The sequence below is a fragment of the Hyla sarda genome, chromosome 3 (genome assembly GCF_029499605.1).
Source record: "Hyla sarda isolate aHylSar1 chromosome 3, aHylSar1.hap1, whole genome shotgun sequence".
Lineage (NCBI taxonomy): Eukaryota > Metazoa > Chordata > Amphibia > Anura > Hylidae > Hyla > Hyla sarda.
The window spans coordinates 299140724-299154664 of record NC_079191.1 but is presented as its reverse complement, the minus strand read 5'-3'; the positions used below and the strand labels follow the sequence as shown (position 1 = coordinate 299154664).

At 42.5% G+C, this 13941-nt stretch overlaps 1 protein-coding gene across 4 annotated transcripts in view; it reads left to right on the top strand.

Moving 5' to 3' along the window:
* The window catches only part of LYST (lysosomal trafficking regulator), a 1083863-nt gene that overhangs the window by 1046128 nt on the left and 23794 nt on the right, over window positions 1–13941 (top strand). The window lies entirely within an intron of this gene.

Below are 13941 nucleotides of genomic sequence, written 5' to 3'. Positions count from 1 at the left end.
TCTCCTCTTCTTCCACTGCGGCTCCTGCGCCCTGAATGATAAAGCCTGGCAATACCAGGCTTTATCAATTGAGCGCAGAGCACACAGATCATTGTGGTTTTATGGAACCACATTGATCTGTATGAGGAATCAGATGATTTCTCCTAAAAGTCCCGAAAGGGGACTAAAAGGGTAAAAAAAATAAAAAAAGGTTTAAATAATACACACATTAATCCCTTCCTTATTAAAAGTTTAAATCACCCCCCTTTTCCCAAATTCGATATAAAAAATATATAAGCATAATAAAAATAAACATGTGGTATCTCCGCGTGCGTAAATGTCCAAACTATGAAAATATATCGTAAATTAAACCACACGGTCAATGGAGTACACGCAAAAAAATTCCAAAGTCCAAAATAGCTTATTTTTGGTCACTTTTTATACCATAAAATGTGATCAAAAAGTCTGATCAAAACAATGGTACTGATAAAAACTTCAGATCACGGAGCAAAATATGAGCCCTCACACAGCCCCGTACGCGTTAAAATAAAAAAGTTATAGGGGTCAGAAGAGGACAATTTTAAATGTATGCATTTTCGTGCATGTAGTTATGATTTTTTCCAGAAGTACGACAAAATCAAACTATATAAATAGGGTATCATTTTAATCGTATGGACCTACAAAATAAAGATAAAATGTTGTTTTTACTATGTAGAAACAGAAGCCCCCCAAAATTTACAAAATTGGTGTTTTTTCTTCAATTTTTTCGTACAATGATTTTTCCGTTTCACCGTAGATTTCTGGGTAAAGTGACTGTTGTCATTACAAAGTAGAATTGGTGGTGCAAAAAAAAGCCCTCATATGGTATTTTAGGTGCAAAATTGAAAGGGTAATGATTTTTAAAAGGTAAGGAGGAAAAAACGAAAGTGCAAAGAAAGAAAAATGCTTGGTACTTAAGGGGTTAATGCAAATAGACGTTTGTATATATATATATTTATATATACACATATATATACACACACATGTCCATTCATGATCACAGCGCTGCGGGTGTGCTGGTAGTAATTGGTGGCGGCGGCGATCGCAGCATCTGTTCTCCTGGTTACCTGGCTAAGAAAGCCGATCAGGCTCTGCTTGAGGCAAAGTCTCATCTGCCTATGCATATCAGTGAAAAGGGTATGTTCACACTGAGGAATTGGAGAGGAATTTCCACGAGTAATTCTGCTCGCTTTTTCCTATCCAAATCCTTCAGCAGTGAAAACCCCATAGAGTTGTACAGAATTTCTGCCCCTCTGTTCACACTGAGGAATTTCCTCAAGCAGAATTCTGACGAGGAAGTATGTTCCGCTTGAAGAAAGAACATGCACTTTCTTTCAGGCGGAATCAGCGTTGTTCTCCCATAGAGATCAATGTTATTTTTTTTTTCAGTCAGAAGTATTTCCACACGGAATCCGCGTGAAATTTTCGCATGAAAAAAGAGTATTATGAATAAAAAATATATATATATTACGCCCACTCTCCAACCTGCATTTCCACGCGTAATTCCGCGCGAAATCGCTGCTAATTCTGAGCGGAAAAAAAACTGTATTTTGGGGTGGAAATCTTCAGCATGATTTCTGCCCCAATTCCTCAGTGTGAACATACCCAAACACTGACCGCTGTCAGTGTTACACTGCTAGAGACAATGCATTGCAGTACAGATCTGTACTTCAATGTATTAGAAGTGTCAAGTCCCCTAGTGGGACAGTAAAAAAAAAAAACTGTAAAATATAGTAAAAAAAAATAATACAGTAAATAAAAAATAAAAAAAACAATTAATATAAATAATAAATAAATAAAAATAACTAAACATACACAATCTCCCTTTCCCTCCCCCCAAAAATGATATACACATATTTGGTATCGCTGCATCCGTATCAACCCAAGCAATAAGACTATCACATTATTGAACGCCGTAAATAAAATAAAAATTATAAAAAACATTTCCAAATTTATGGCATTATATCAATGATGCCCCTGTAAAACTAAAATAAAAAGTGATCAAAATGTCCCATGTACCCCAAAATGGTACCACTAAAAACTTCAACTCCTCACAGAAAAAATTTGCTATCACACAACATTGTCGGTATAAAAATAGCAATGCATTAACAAGATTTTTTTTTTTATTCAAAAATAGGTTTATAGTGGAAAAGTAATAAACCATCAAACAAAATACATAAATGAGGTATTGTCATAATCGTACTGACCTGCAGAATAAAATTGCCATGTCATTAATACTGCTTGGTGAACACCGTAAAAAAGAAAAATTCTAATCTTGCCAAAAATACTGCTCACTAAAAATTTTATAAAAAGTGATCAAAATGTCATACATACACCAACATAGTACTATTCAAAACCACTACTTATCTTGCAATAAATAAGCCCTCACACAGCTCCATTGATTAAAAAAAAAAAAAAAAAAAAACAGTTACAGCTCCATAAAAAAAATGTATAAAAAAAATAAAAATATTATTTTTGGGATGTAAATGGGATAAACCATAAAAAGGTATATAAATTAGGTATCGCCATAATCGTACCGAATAGCAGACTAAAAATAACATGTAATATATACTGCATGAAAAATGACAGTAAAAAATGTAATAAAAAACAATGGCAGAACAGTTTTTTTTTTTTTTTTTTTTAATCGTACCTCATAAAATATGGAATAAAAAGCTATCAGAGTGTCACATGTACCTCAAAATGGTACCCATGAAAACATCAATTTGTCTCGCAAAAATATTTTGGAATTCCAAAGGCCCCTTCATCTTGATAATGTGTTTACAAAATATCCTAAATAAAAGGAAGACCCAAAATCCACACGGTCCTCCTTCATGTCTGAGGCCTTTGAGTCATGTAGCTCTCTAGGGCCACATATGGGATATTTCTAAATATGTCAGAATTAGGTAAATAAATATTGAGTTGTATTTCCCTGTCAGCACCTGGGCTGTGTTGCAGAAAAAATTTAGCAAAATGGCACATTTGCAAAAAAAATAAAAATCTAAAAATTTTGAAATCCACTTCCACTTTGCTTTAATTTCTGTGAAACACCTAAAGGGTTAATAAACTTCCCAAATGTCATTTTGATTATGTTGAGGGGTGCAGTTTTTATAATGGGGGACTTTATAGGGGGTTCTTACTTACATAAAAAGATGTCTACTTTATGATGCCAACAAAATAGACCTATTGTATATGTGAATCAATAATTTCTTTGGAATGACCATTTTCCTTAAAAGCAAAGCATGTAAAATTTCTATAATTGTAAAGTTTTTTCATTTTTTCATGTAAGTTTGGAATTTTTCACAAAGAAATGATGCAAGTATGGATGAAAATATATCACTTAAAGTTGAATACATCACAAAACAATAATATGTCAGATAAAAAAAAGGGATAATAGCAGCATTTCTGATATTATGGTAGTGAGGTCAGCAGTTACCTGTCTGCTGTTCCAGGTTAATTAAAAGGTCAGTGGTTAAATACTTTGAGCCCTAGGGTTGAGACGTGGTTTATGGTTACATCTCTGCTGGTCTAGGATGGTGAAAGAGGTTAATTGCTGTTCTGTATGTTCTCATCCAATCACTGCACGCTGCTCTGTAACTCCCTCCTTTCTGTTTTTAAGCTGCAGTTTGATAAGACAGGAGTGAGCACAGATAAGTACTAGCCCCACCCTCACTTACTGTACTTTGTCCCTGCCTGTGCTTCAGGATTATGTTCTGGATTATGGTATGGGTGGATTACAAGACATAATTTCTGTAAAAAGGAAATAACATTTAATATTAATATCAGAAATGTCATTGTTATTATATCAGAAATGTCAATGTTCTGCCCAGTTTGTGAATCTGTCAGTGCCTATTTAAAATGTACTTTCAATAAACAATGACGTCAGAAACATGTATTGTTGAGGGTTTGGGTGCTGAGACTACCAGATATCGCTAGAAAATAATGGCAATAATGGCAGAACCACATGCTGTTCCCCTTCATCTTTGCTCTGTGCACTTAAAGTGAGTGATATGTGGAATTGCCATAAGTCCCAGAGACTAGCATTGTACTTTTGTATGCTATTCACTTTAGCTACCCAAAGTGTGTAGAGCCGAATTGAAAGGGCACAGTAAATGTTGTCATGCATTTCTGCCACTTGATGTTAGCAGTCTTTAGGGCCCTTGTCTTCCATGCCACCATTGATACAAACTTTTAACCCCTTCCCGACCCATGACGTACATGTACGTCATGTATATATTGGCTGCCACTAATACTAATAGTACAGCGCCGCATCCGGTAAGATGGTGGCTATCACTGATAGCCAGCCATCTTGTGTCGGGACCCAGGGGGGTTTCGTCACCCCCCCCCCCCCCCCACACACACACACACACACACACGCACACACATCCACACCATGATTGCTGCCATCAGCTAGTGAAATCTGACTAGCCGATGACAGTAATATCGCGGGAAAAATGCCGTTACCCTGCCCAGTAACAGGGATCATCGGTGGTGTTCAGCGCTATAAAACACAGCACCAATCACCACCGATGTTTACATTAGGCAGCTCCTTGTTGCTTTGGCTGCGATTGGATGGTCCAAAGCATAAAATGTAAAAAATAAACACAGCTCTGCTCACCCGTTCACTCATTCTCTTTCCATTCAGTGAGCAGAGCGGTGTATGTGATATGATCTCCGTGAACAGTGATCCCCTCTGTGAACAGTGATCCCCTCTGTGAACAGTGATCCCCTCTGTGAACAGTGATCCCCTCTGTGAACAGTGATCCCCTCTGTGAACAGTGATCCCCTCTGTGAACAGTGATCCCCTCTGTGAACACTGATCCCCTCTGTGAACAGTGATCCCCTCTGTGAACAGTGATCCCCTCTGTGAACAGTGATCCCTTCTGTGACCAGTGATCCCCTCCGTGATCCCCTCTGTGCCATCCCCTCCGTGATCCCCTCTGTGCCTGATCGCAACTGTCCCCAGTGATTCCCCCTGTCCCCAGTGATTCCCCCTGTCCCCAGTGATTCCCCCTGTCCCCAGTGATTCCCCCTGTCCCCAGTGATTCCCCCTGTCCCCAGTGATTCCCCCTGTCCCCAGTGATTCCCCCTGTCCCCAGTGATTCCCCCTGTCCCCAGTGATTTCCCCTGTCCCCAGTGATTTCCCCTGTCCCCAGTGATTCCCCCTGTCCCCAGTGATTCCCCCTTGTCCCCAGTGATTCCCCCTTGTCCCCAGTGATTCCCCCTTGTCCCCAGTGATTCCCCCTTGTCCCCAGTGATTCCCCCCTTGTCCCCAGTGATTCCCCCCTTGTCCCCAGTGATTCCCCCCTTGTCCCCAGTGATTCCCCCCTTGTCCCCAGTGATTCCCCCCTTGTCCCCAGTGATTCCCCCCTTGTCCCCAGTGATTCCCCCCTTGTCCCCAGTGATTCCCCCCTTGTCCCCAGTGATTCCCCCCTTGTCCCCAGTGATTCCCCCCTTGTCCCCAGTGATTCCCCCCTTGTCCCCAGTGATTCCCCCCTTGTCCCCAGTGATTCCCCCCTTGTCCCCAGTGATTCCCCCCTTGTCCCCAGTGATTCCCCCCTTGTCCCCAGTGATTCCCCCCTTGTCCCCAGTGATTCCCCCCTTGTCCCCAGTGATTTCCCCCCTTGTCCCCAGTGATTTACCCCCTTGTCCCCAGTGATTTCCCCCCTTGTCCCCAGTGATTTACCCCCTTGTCCCCAGTGATTTACCCCTTGTCCCCAGTGATTTACCCCTTGTCCCCAGTGATTTACCCCTTGTCCCCAGTGATTTACCCCTTGTCCCCAGTGATTTACCCCTTGTCCCCAGTGATTTACCCCTTGTCCCCAGTGATTTACCCCTGTCCCCAGTGATTCCCCCAGTGTCACTTACCAAAAGTTTGTTCAGGTCCAGCTGCTGTGGCTGTCCTGCAGCTCGAGTGAAGACCTGTGATTTTATTTATTTTTTTCCCTGTAGTTAAAGCTAGTTAGCTGTACAACAGCTCCCCCTACAGTCATAAGCCTGCCACTACAGAGTTTTGTAGAGCAGGATTTTTACTTTTTTTTTCTGTTATAAAAAAAGGAAAAAATATATAAATAATTATATAAAAAAAATATATATAAAAAAATATATATATAAAAAAATATATATATTTAAAAAAATTAGTTGTTAGGAGTTAGGTTCCTGTTCTAGGCAGGGTGTTAGGTGGCAGACGTTTAGGTGATAGCAGTTGGCGTCCGTTTTTTTGTAAAAAAAAAAAAAATAATATATATATATATATATATATATATATATATATATATATATATACACACACAACATACACCCCACCCCAAATTTGAAACGCAAAAAATGTCCCGACCAACACGCTCATCGCAAAGGGTGTTGACTGTAGATGAGGATTATGACATTCTTGCCTCTGATTCGGAGACGGCCAGTGATTCAGAAGAGGAAAATGCCCCATTCCTCTTGCCGTCCTCATCCTCCTCCAGGAGTGAGGAACCGCGACAAAGGCATCGCAGGACACTGCCTGAGCCAGCACCCAAACCAAGTGACCCTGTGTGGATCCCAGTCCCAGAAAATTATGAGGTCCAGATTCCTGAGTTCTTGGCCAGCTCAGGAATCCAGTTCAGTACAGATGGCCTTACTGAAATTGATTATTTAAAAAAGAAATTGGATGAATTGGTCGACATAACAGACATTTAGGTGGCCAACAATTTTTGGCCCAGAACCCCACTTCATCATATTCAAACTGGACCCCCGTTACTTCTGAAGAAATGATAACATTTTGGGGCCTCGTTCTCCACATGAGCATAGTGAAAAAGCCGGAAACGAGGCAGTATTGGAGTGCGGACATTCTGTACCACACCCCACTGTACAGCAACACTATGCTCCACAAAAGATTTGAGGCAATCCTCAAATTCCTCCACTACAGTGACAATACCCTTGTATTTAGCAAGGCCGGCATATGATACCAGCCCATAAGTAACTTATACTGCGTCTCTTTATAGGCCATACAGATAGAGGCCTTAGAAGCCTGTTCCCATATCACACGCCACTGTGGGAGGGTAATGGGAGTATCAAGGTCCTTATCACATCGAAATGATCCCTCTTTTGATCGCCTCTATAAACTTCGGCCAATAATTGACCATTTCAGTGCCAAGCTTTCAGAGGCATACATCCCAGAAAAGGATATTTGTGTGGATGAATCCCTAATCCACTTCAAAGGCCGGCTTAAATTCTGTCAGTCACAAGCAGTGCAGAGAAACAAGCAGCCGGCACTTCTACCCCTATATTTCCTCAGTTCACACTCAGCCAATATAGCGATGGCAAAATAGCCCAAACTAGGCAACACAGTTCCCTTCACAGTGCTGGCAGGCACTGCATACCTTCGGGTTCCAAGTCCCTTAAGAACAAACAACTTCAAATGTAGCACAAGTAGAAAATAGGGACATCACTCACCAGGATACTGTGCCGATAATTCTTTATTTACATGGTGCAGTTACAGACATGGTGCATGGACGATCTTCCAAGGACTCAGCTAGTCAGTGTAAAACTGGGTTACAGCTGTTGCGCGTGTGTCATCACGCTTCATCAGACCCATTGATGAAGCGTGATGACGCACGCGCAACAGCTGTAACCCAGTTTTACACTGACTAGCTGAGTCCTTGGAAGATCGTCCGTGCACCATGTCTGTAACTGCACCATGTGAATAAAGAATTATTGGCACGGTATCCTGGTGAGTGACGTCCCTATTTTCTACTTGTGCTACATTTTAAATTCTGTCAGTACTTGCCCAATAAGAGGGCCAGGTACGGAATAAAATTGTACAAGCTGTATGAAAGCATCTCGGGGTACACTCTTAAATTTAGAGTGTACGAAGGGAAAGACAGCATTATTGCGCCCCCAGAATGCCCCCTCCCCCCTCCCTCTCTTGGAGTAAGTGGGGGAAATTGTCTGGGACATGGTGTAGCCACATTTAGACAAAGGGTATCACCTTTAGATGGACAATTTTTATTTAAGCCTTCCTCTCTTTCAGTGCCTTGCTGCCAGGGCTACTGTCGCCTGTGGCATTGTTCGCCAGCGAGGCCTCCCCAAAACACATATTGCGCAACCACTGTCAAGAGGCCAGTACCTCATCAGTGGGGTACAACCGTATTGTACCTGGCCAACATTTTCTCATTGTTATACCCTCAAGCCGAAAAAAAGGAAGGACCCAAAAGAGATGTTGAGTCTGCTACAAAAAAGGCATCAGAAAGGACACCACTTTCCACTGTGAAACTTGCCCTGATAACCCTGGTCTGTGCATAAAAGATGGTTTCAAAGAGTTCCACAAATCCCTAGATTACTAAATGTATCTTTTAACACCTTTTCATCCCCATTCTCTGCAGTTTCTATGTGTCCCCACATCTAAAATCCAACCTCAATTTGGCACCCATTCTGTAATCATTTTAATTTTACACCAAAACCATTCCAGCAAAATGTGCGGTACAGTATGCCGCAAATTTTCTCATTTTACCCCAAAACCATTCCAGCAAAATCTGTGTAAGCTAAGCACAACGTATTTGGAACTTAAATGGCATATCTGTGACGCAATCACAATTTTCCTTTTGCTCAATCCCTAAGAGCATTACCTTTTGGAAAGCCTCTGTTGGATCAAAATGCTCAACACCCACTTTTATGAATTCCTTGAAGGGTATAAATTTTAAAATGGGTAATTTCTCTGCGGTTTCAGCAATTTTTACACCTCTAAGCCTCTGCAATAAAAGCACAATGCAATAAATGTGACCAAAGTAGACCTGAACTTGGGCTTGATGCGATCTCTCTCCTGAGCCCTGCCATCTGCCCAGTCAGAAGGTAACATGCTAAAAATGGGGTACTGGCATGTTCAGGAGAAGTTGAGTAACAAAGTTTAGGGTGCTGTTATTCCTGCGTTCCTTGTGAAAATGAGCCAACTTGTGCTAAATGTGCAATTTGTGCATAAAAATGACAAATATTTTCATGGCCTAATGTTAACCCCTTAAGGACGCATCCCATTTTCACCTCTAGGACGCAGCCCTTTTTTGCACTTCTGACCACTGTCACTTTAAAGAGTACCTGTTATCATCTAAACTTTCCCTGATCCCCCTTCCCATCTGTCCCCTTCTCTAACTATGCCTATCCCTGTGTTTATTGAGGTTTAAAACGCTGTGGAAATACCTTTTTTATCCCTCTTCATTAGCTCACGAACACTGTCTTTCTGAGGGGTGGAAGGAGGCGGGTCCCAGCAGGCATGATCTCACATGAAGCTTGGCCGGGACTCTGCTTCTGCCAGTCTTCCTGTATGCTGCTCTCCCTCTGCAGCAGTGTTTCCCAACCAGGGCACCTCCAGCTGTTGCAAAACTACAACTCCCAGCATGCCCAGACAGCCAACAGCTGTCCAGACATGCTGGGAGTTGTAGTTTTGCAACCGCTGGAGGCACCCTGGTTGGGAAACACTGCAGTGTGCATACAGACTAAGTACAGGGTAGGGACGGCAGCCTGTCTCTTTCTCTCTCTCTACTGTGTCTCTCTGCACTAAAAAGTCAATGCTGAGAACCAGGAGCAGTGGGAGCAATTACAGAGGCAGTGATTAAGATGAATATCAGGGGGGGGGGGGGGGGGGGCACAGAGCAGGGAGTGCAGTGAGATAATACAATGTATAAGATAACGTGTGGTGAGGGGCAGGGAGAACACAAAGCAGGGGGGAGGGGGAGGTGAATGGCTGTTATATGAGAGGCATGTGCAGGCTTGTAGCTCACAGGCTGGGAGCGAGTCCTGAGCTGAGAGTAGTGAACTTCCGGTGGAAGGACCAGAGCATTAGTCCTAAAAGCTGTACACTTACTATGAAAAGCATAGGATGCTGCTTGCAGACCAGGCATAGAAGAGTGACCCCTAGTGGCCAAAAGTATAAAATGAAAAAACTGGTATAAATATTAATATTTTTTAATGAAGATATATTACAATATCTCTTCATTAATGATTATGAACAACATATTAAAAGTTTTTGTTGATGACAGGTTCTCTTTAAACATTAATAACTCTGGAATGCTTTTACTTATCAATCTGATTTCGAGAGAGTTTTTTCGTGACATATTCTACTTTAACATAGTGGTAATTTTTTGTGGTAACTTGCATCCTTTCTTGGTGAAAAATCCCCAAATTTGATGAAAAAATAGAAAATTTTGCATTTTTCTAACTTTGAAGCTCTCTGCTTGTAAGGAAAATGGATATTCCCGGCAAAAATTTTTTGGGGATTCACATATACAGTATGTCTACTTTATGATTGCATCATAAAATTGACATGTTTTTACTTTTGGAAGACATCAGAGGGCTTCAAAGTTCAGCAGCAATTTTACAATTTTTCACAAAATTTTCAAACTCGCTATTTTTCAGTGACCAGTTCAGGTTTGAAGTGGATTTGAAGGGTCTCCATATTAGAAATACCCCATAAATGACCCCATTATAAAAACTGCACCCCCCAAAGTATTCAAAATGACATTCAGTAAGTGTTTTAACCCTTTAGGTGTTTCACAGGAAAAGCAGCAAAGTGAAGGAGAAAATTCAAAATCTAAATTTTTTACACTTGCATGTTCTTGTAGAACATATTAATTTTTGAATTTTTACAAGGGGTAAAAGGATAAAAATTATACTTCAATTTGTAGCTCAATTTCTCTCGAGTAAGCACATACCTCATATATCTATGTAAATTGTTCGGCGGGCGCAGTAGAGGGCTCAGAAGCAAAGGAGCGACAAGGGGATTTTGGAGAGTACGTTTTTCTGAAATTGTTTTTGGGGGCATGTTGCATTTAGGAAGCCCCTATGGTGCCAGAACAGCAAAAAAAAAAAACACATGGCATACCATTTTGGAAACTAGACCCCTTGAGGAACGTAACAAGGAATTAAGTGAGCCTTAATACCCCACAGGTGTTTCACGACTTTTGCATATGTGAAAAAATAATAATAATTTTTTTCACTAAAATGTGTTTTTCCCCCCAAATTTCACATTTTTGCAAGGGTTAATAGCAGAAAAGACCCCCCAAAATTTGTAACCCCATCTCTTCTGAGTATGGAGGTACCCCATAAGTTGACCTGAAGTGCACTACGAGCGAACTACAATGCTCAGAAGAGAAGGAGTCATATTTGGCTTTTTGAGAGCAAATTTTGCTCGGGGGGCATGTCGCATTTAGGAAGCCCCTATGGTGCCAGGACAGCAAAAAAAAAAAAACACATGGCATACAATTTTGGAAACTAGACCCCTTGAGGAATCTAACAAGGGATAAAGTGAACCTTACTACCCCACAGGTGTTTCACGACTTTTGCATATGTAAAAAAAAAATTAAATTTTTACCAAAAATGCTTGGTTTTACAAAAATTTTACATTTTTAAAAAAGGTAATAGCAGAAAATACCCCCCAAAATGTCTCCCGATTCAGAAAACACCCCATATGGGGATGAAAAGTGCTCTGCTGGCGCACTACAGGTCTCAGAAGAGAAGGAGTCACATTTGGCTTTTTGGAAGCAAATTTTGCTCTGGGGGCATGCAGCATTTAGGAAACCCCTATGGTGCCAGGACAGCAAAAAAAAAAAACACATGGCATACAATTTTGGAAACTAGACCCCTTGGGGAACGTAACAAGGGGTAAAGTGAACCTTAACACCCCACAGGTGTTTCACGACTTTTGCATATGTAAAAAAAAAACACATTTTTACAAGGGATAATAGCAGAAAATACCCCCCAAAATTTGTAACCCCATCTCTTCTGAGTATGGAAATACCCCATAAGTGGACGTGAAGTGCACTGGGGGCGAACCACAGTGCTCAGAAGAGAAGGAGAATCATTGAGCTTTTGGAGAGAGAATTTGGCCATGTGCATTTACAAAGCCCCCCGTGGTGCCAGAACAGTGGACCCCCCCCACATGTGACCCCATTTTGAAAGCTGCACCCCTCACGCAATGTAATAAGGGGTGCAGTGAGAATTTACACCCCACTGGCATTTGACGGATCTTTGGAACAGTGGGCTGTGCAAATTAAAAAATGTATTTTTCATTTTCACAGACCCCTGTTTCAAAGATCTGTCAGACACCTGTGGGGTGTAAATGCTCACTATACCCCTTGTTACATTCTGTGAGGGGTGTAGTTTCCAAAATGGGGTCACATGTGGGTATTTATTGTTTTCCGCTTATGTCAGAACTGCTGTAAAATCAGCCACCCCTGTGCAAATCACCAATTTAGACCTCAAATGTACATGGTGCACTCTCCCTTCTGAGCCTTGTTGTGCGCCCGCAGAGCACTTTGCGCCCACATATGGGGTATCTCCGTACACAGGAGAAATTGTGTTACAAATTTTGGGGGCTTTTTTTCTTTTACCGCTTGTGAAATTTAAAAGTATGGGGCAATACCAGTATGTTAGTGTACAAAAATGTTTTTTTTTACACTAACATGCTGGTATAGACCCCAACTAAAAGGAGAAAAAGCCCCCCAAAATTTGTTAGGCAATTTCTCCCGAGTACGGAAATACCCCATATGTGGCCCTAAACTGTTTCCTTGAAATACGACAGGGCTCCAAAGTGAGAGCGCCATGCGCATTTGAGGCCTAAATTAGGAATTTGCATAGGGGTGGACATAGTGATATTCTAAGCCAGTGATTCCCAAACAGGGTGACTCCAGCTGTTGCAAAACTCCCAGCCTGCTTGGACAGTCAATGGCTGTCCGGAAATGCTGGGAGTTTTTGTTTTGCAACAGCTGGAGGCTCCGTTTTGGAAATACTGCCGTAGGATACCTTTTTCATTTTTATTGGGGGGGAAGGGGGGGGGGGGGTGGGCAGTGTATATGTAGTGTCCTTTATTTTGTGTTAGTGTAGTGTAGTGTTTTTAGGTTACATTCACACTGACGGCGGATTACACAGAGTCTCCCGCTAGGAGTTTGAGCTGTGGCGGAAAATTTGCCGCAGCTCAAACTTGAAGCGGGGAACTCACTGTAATCCACCGCCAGTGTGAATGTAACCTGTACATTCACATGGGAGGGGGGGCAAAACTACAACTCCCAGCATGCACTGACAGAACGTGAATGCTGGGAGTTGTAGTTTTGCAACAGCTGGAGGCACACTGGTTGGAAAATACTGAGTTAGGTAATAGAACCTATTACCTAACTCGGTATTTCCCAACCAGTGAGCCTCCAGCTGTTGCAGAACTACAACTGTCAGCATGTACTGATTGCCAAAGGGAATGCTGGGAGATGTAGTAATGCAACAGCTGGAGGCACGCAAGTACAACTCCCAGCATGCCGAGACAGCCTTTTGCTGTTCCTGAATGCTGGGAGTTGTAGTTTTGCAAGATTTAGAGGGGTTCAGGCTGGAGATCACTGACAGTGGTCTCTAAACTGTAGCCCTCCAGATGTTGCAAAACTACAAATCTCAGCATGCTAAGACAGCAAACTGCTGTCTGGGCATGCTGGGAGTTGTAGTTTTGTAACATCTGGAGGGCTACAGTTTAGAGACCACTGTCAGTGATCTCTAGCCTGAACCCCATCTTGCAAAACTACAAATCCCAGCATGCCAACACAGCAAACAGCTGTCAAGGCATTGTGGGAGTTGTAGTTTTGCAACATCTGGAGGGCCACAGTTTAGAGACCACTCTCCAAACTGTCGCCCTGCAGATGTTGCTAGGCAAGAGACTCCCGGACACGCCGCCGCCATACTCGCCTCCACCGCCGCCATGATCACAGCCGCCACCGCCGGGTAATTGACCGCCGCCACTACACGGTTCCCCCCGCTGTGCCCGGACACCGATGGGTGGGCATAGCGGGGGGAACCGAACTTTAACCCCCCCCCCGCCCCCAGTCTGCTATTGGTCGGTCGCTCCGGCCGATCAATAGCAGGGATAGGAGGGGGTGGCACCCCTCCCACCTCACTCCTATCCCTTCAGGGGGATCG